Source organism: Saccopteryx bilineata, chromosome 2, assembly GCF_036850765.1.
Source record: "Saccopteryx bilineata isolate mSacBil1 chromosome 2, mSacBil1_pri_phased_curated, whole genome shotgun sequence".
In the NCBI taxonomy this organism is placed as follows: domain Eukaryota; kingdom Metazoa; phylum Chordata; class Mammalia; order Chiroptera; family Emballonuridae; genus Saccopteryx; species Saccopteryx bilineata.
The window spans coordinates 325,611,889-325,617,888 of NC_089491.1; positions in this window are offsets into that span (position 1 = coordinate 325,611,889).

A 6,000-nucleotide genomic window follows, 5' to 3' on the forward strand; every position below is an offset into this window, starting at 1 on the left:
TAGCATAGGTAAAAATAGTGGAGATAAAAGCGGAGTTTCCAAAATGTACACAAAGAGTGAATCAATCAGTGAATACAGTAGAGTACATTTTCTTAATATTTATCATTTATATGCATTTTGTTCTAACAAAATCTCAAAATATATGTTATACATTACATCATTCTACATCTGGCTGGCAAAATATGTAACTGGCAGAATTTATAAAAGCTCAGCATGTTTCTATTGTATAACATTTTCAATGGTCTATTTTTCAGAGACAAATCTTCATTATATTGGGAAAACAATGATTTCCATCAAGTAAAGTTTGGAGCCAAATTATCATATAAAATTGGTACTCAATAGTCAAATTTCTACAATATCAAAACTGAATATTTACAATTAATTTAACCAAAAAAACTTTACAATTGAACTTTAAAGAGTATATACCACAAGCTTTCCTAATTTAGACCTCAAGATAAATGATTTAATTATTCATTTTATAACTATTTATAGAGAATTTCCTATGTGTATATACTTCTCTCAGAAACTAGAAGGGATTGGGTGTATTTTCCATTCTGACTCCATGGTCCTAGAGTATCAAAATAGAAAATCCACAGTGATTTTACTAGATAGGTTTTAGGGTTTAACTCAGAGAAATTAATACAAACAATTTTTTTAATTTTAAAATTGAATTTTAGTCATTGTGTTATTAAGTTATTCTTTTCAAAAATATTTTTGGAGATCCTGTAATGTGTTTTACTATGCAACCTAGAGCTTATAATAATGATGAAGATAAATTTTTTATCTTCAGTGAATTGCAGGCTGAGCTATGAATTCTGCACTATTCAACTGCCTGGATGGTGTCTTTGAAGAGAGCTTTACACTATGCTAGAAGATTCAAATATGTTCCATATCTTAAAACTTTACATAAGATTGAATGATTAATGTATGCAGAAATAAAGTAAAAAAAAGTGAGGGGGAAGGAAATTCTTTTCAATGTCATGGATTATAAGTGTCAGAGTTTATATTCATAGTCAGGACTAATCTAATATTTCCCTGTATCATGAATTTTAAATATCATAATTTCCTTTTATTATAGTGAGACATACTTCTATTCAAGTCACTGACTCACCTTCAGCCACTCTAATTGAAAAAAGAAATGTGAAATTGATAGAAGGAAATGCAGAAGCAAGAGCATTAATACACAAGAACACTTAGAGGGCTGGCTAATCTTATCTCTGAAGGTTTGCTTGCAATACTCACTTCCTTTCTACCAGAGAAATTAATTTTCTGACAGAAAAGGGAAACTGCCATCTGATCAGCCAGATGGCCAGGCAGTGACAGCATTTCCAGGTCCAGGGCATATCAGTTACTCCCCGCAAAGCCTACTCAAGTAGATAAAGAAAATATGGGTTATTAATTTACTGACTATGGTAGACATTTTACCAAACCCTCCCATTTTTATTCAACTGTAAGTAGAAGTGAGAAAGCAACCAATATCTTTAAAGGCAGCCTTTAAAATGGTAAGCACCTGATTAAAATGGAAGAAAAATAGAATAATCTTTGTCCTATATTCTAATTGCCAAGTCAATGTCCCCTGAGCAGAAACAGTTGGTTTAACGGAATCTCCTGAGTGGCACAGCACACCGACAGACTAAAATTACTTTTCAGTATGTCACCTTCAAGCTGCTGCCTAGTTCCTGTCTCCTTACCTTATGTTTGCTTCTCATCCCCATATTGTGCTTGCTGCCTTAAATTGCATCAGTTTTACAAAGTATTTCACTCTTCTGAAAGGTCCCCAAAATAATTTCTTGGGTTCAATTTTCATCGAGGGGTTTTATTTTTTGTTATTTTCATATTTTAATGATTAAATATAATATGCTAAGTGGCCTAAATATTGATGACTGGTAATATTCTCTCTAGAGGTACACACCATCTAGATTTCTAGGCTTCACAATCTTGGCATATATCAAGATATATCTTAAATGTCATATCCTTCATCATTCAGTGTTTGATTTTGTCATTTGTACATCAATATGTTTTTGTTTCTTGCTTTTAAATTTGTTATTTATTACTGAGTCCCAATGGTCACCTGACAATTACCAACCAAAAATACTTTTAAGGGCAAATACTTTTATGTTTTTATGCACCAATTTCAAACACTCCAGAATATCTTAGTAATAGCAGATCCTCAATAAATGTATTAAATAAAGAGACTTAAAATGACTATTTCATTACTTTCTCTTAAAATTAATTTTAATTATAAAGATCCTCCAGAAAACTACATTTTTCCTAATCTCATAATTCAAAGTTTATTGATTCCTCTTCAAAAACAAATATTATAAGGACAATTTCACTTAAAACAATGTTATAACTCATTCTGTAGATTATGTTTAGATTGATAATGAATAAAAATGATAGTTCCTGCACTGTTCCACTATAAAATATGACCATGTAAGTCATTAAATATATTTGCACAGAAATAGAATTTTCAAGATTTTTTAAAGCACTATCAATTTTCACTTGATTTGCTTAATATCTTGGATGAGCTTAAATATGTTGAGCATCTTGAGTAATTTATAGTATTTGAATCCAAAATCTTAATATAACTCTGTGATTACTTATGTATCCTGACATGTTACTTAAAACAATATTCTTAATATCAGTGAAAATTAAATTTAAACTTGAAATCCACTTAAAACCAAAACTCCAGATGAAAAGAGAAGAAAGGAAAAAAAAGTCACTTTATGTAGGAACTGCCAACTATTCAAATGTTTCCAAATTAGCTAATAAAGTGATGGAGTCTCCAAGAAGTCATTATTTTATGATTCCTAGGGAATGTGATGGTGGCAGACCTTCTTCTAGTGTATCATTGGAATCTCTGAAAAATTAGCAGACAAATAGAAAGTACTGTATAAGGCATTCATTCCTTAAAATAAAATTATTAGATTTAACATGATTCCAGAGAATCAGGTTATCTGGAATGTAGATAATGATCAAAACTAACATGTAAGCCCTGGCCGGTTGGCTCAGCGGTAGAGCGTCGGCCTGGCGTGCGGAGGACCTGGGTTTGATTCCCGGCCAGGGCACACAGGAGAAGCGCCCATTTGCTTCTCCACCCCTCCCCCTCACTTTCCTCTCTGTCTCTCTCTTCCCCTCCCGCAGCCGAGGCTCCATTGGAGCAAAGATGGCCCGGGCGCTGGGGATGGCTCCTTGGCCTCTGCCTCAGGCGCTAGAGTGGCTCTGGTCGCAATATGGCGACGCCCAGGATGGGCAGAGCATCACCCCCTGGTGGGCAGAGCGTCGCCCCCTGGTGGGGGTGCTGGGTGGATCCCGGTCGGGCGCATGCGGAGTCTGTCTGACTGTCTCTCCCTGTTTCCAGCTTCAGAAAAATGAAAGAAAAAAAAAAAAACTAACATGTAAAAACCATTTGAAATCTTAGCCAAACCAACCAGTACAGAATTGATGAGTTGTGTTTCCTAGGTAAAAAGAACCTGATGTCAGTGAGCATTCTAGTTAATCAATATTATGTGATAAGTGGATGAGGCGAGAGGCTGAGAGAGCAAGTTAAGGAGTTAAAAAAGTGGTAAACAATGTAGAGTAATTTAACATGTCATTTACATATAAAATGCAAATTTATTATGTAGAGGAAAGCAAAATTAATGTGACTTTTTCTCACATGAAAATGTAATTTAAAGTAAATTTCAAGACACAGGGAAAAGTAATCAAACTTCAGATTGAACTAGCAACCTTCCAGAATAAAATATATTCACTTGCATCTGCATATATTTTACCACAAATATTTGTAAGCCACTAATATAAAATATACTAATAGGAAGATATCATGAATTTTCCCTCAAATATTGTGGCTGAATATATCTATGAACTCAATATCAACAACTGTGGAGAGTCTAAAATTTTACTTGCCAGCTAACAAGTTAGCCTGCTATAAGTGTTTAAATGCTGCAGATGACATAAGACTATTAGGTCAGAGTCAAAGAACTTGATTACTCATGATAGCAAGCAGCATAATCTTTATCTTCATGCCAGTTTCCTCTGTCTCTCAAGTCCCATAGGGCTAATGCAGAATGGCTCAGAAAGATGCTGCCTGTGACCCATCTTTTATAATGGGCTATAAGCAAAACTGCATGGCCTTTGCTTCGGAAGGCAATATTGTCTTTCTACACTAAATTGTAAAAAAAACCTGTCTTCAGCTTTGTAAAGAGGCAAAATCTTTATCTTATACGTATTTTTGCTATACCATTAAAAAGATAGTTCTAAACAAAAGTCATTTGTGTCTCTGCTTACCAGATGTGTAAAAAGGTAAGAATTCCATAAAAAATCGTTTCCACCAATACCCATCGTTTTTTCTACAATATCTTAGTTTTTGATGAATTTTCCCATGTATGTGTTGTCCTATCACACATTCTAACTAATCAACCTGGCATAGTTTAGGACAGTCATTTTAATTTTTTATACAGCATTTAATTCAATCTTCTATAGCAAGACTCCATGAGCAAGAAAAGGCTAACTTACCATATTAACTTCAAATAACTCCCTAGCATTCTAGACCCAGCCAAATAAGAAAATTTGCAAACTCTATCTTGGCCCACAAAGAGGAACTGTAGATAACTTGATTACCTAAAACAAACTTTGCCAATGAGCGTGGCTGACCTGAATGCCTTCCCTGGTAGTTGTGGTGTTTCTGCAAACATTTAAAAAGGTCTTTTATGACCACCCATAGTGGACAAGCCAGTATGTTTGGGGAAGGAGACAATTTAATGCTTGGTTTCCATACAAGAAGTACAATTTCTGAGGGTACACATAGTGATGCTGGGGAAAATGTGTTGGTTACAATTTTTTTAAATGGTACATTTGCTGAGAAGTAGAGGTTGACAGTGCCTCCAGTGTGGCCTCCTAGTCATCTTTTGGGCACTGTTGAGTCTAATGTTTGTTGTTAGAGGAACTGTCTAAGGTTAGGCAGTAAAATAAGACCTATTTGTCCTTACTAACATTTGTGTAGCATCCAAGTACCATAAAGAATGGGTGAGTGATGTCTAAGGAATAGGAGTAGGGATGATATCTGAAAGAATAGAATGGTGTTTTGTACTAGAGCTCCAGTCATATCTTGCTATTGCTGAGAGTCTATGAGTAATGTTATAGGGAATGGCTACCGAATCATGACAAAGCTATTTTGCTGAAATACCAGACCGAAGTGTTTTATTTAAGGTACATGGAAGAATTTAGAGGGAATCCAAGATTGTGGCAGAGTTGATGGATGTTAAACTCACCTCCTCCTAGAACCAAACTGGAGTTACAACTAAATTTAAGAGTAATCACCTGAATAACCAACTTGAGACTAAGGAAGAAGAGTCTTATAACCAAAGATTCACAGAAGAAGCCATGTCGAGGCTGGTAAGAAGAGCGAAGACAGGAAAAGACTGGGAGTCATGGGAGACTTGGTTCCCATGAGTGGGAGCTGAGGTTCTGGAGGGAAAGCCCAGCTGTGGGGGGGGGGTGGGCAGGGAATGTCCCAAATCTTAAGCAGGGCTCCTCAACCCAGAGTACCAGAGCTGAGAAGAGGTGCCCACAGAGCATCTGTCTGTGAAAAGCAGTGAGGTTTCTGTCTACCAGAAAGAAACAGGAGTCTGCAGAGATGTGAGCACCCTCTTACAAGGCCAACAGTCAAAATCTCATTTGCCGTTGTTTTTCCTGGGCCCTAGCAGAGGAAGAAGTTGAGAGGACTAGAATTGTCATGTAAAGAGAATCTGGGGTTTAGTGGATCCTTGTGCTAAGTCATACTGAGACCGGAAAGAAATGTTGGCATTTGTCCTGCCTGTCACCACCCAGCAAAATAAGTAAAGACAGGAATTGAAGCTTTATGGGTGTTTTATTCAGAAGGCCAGCGATCTGAAGAGACAGAGGCTATGTTCCCAAATCTGTCTCAACCCCCTCACCTGAACCAACTTTTCTATAAGGGGTAGAAAAGGTAGGTAAAGGTTTTACAATTTCAAGGGAGAG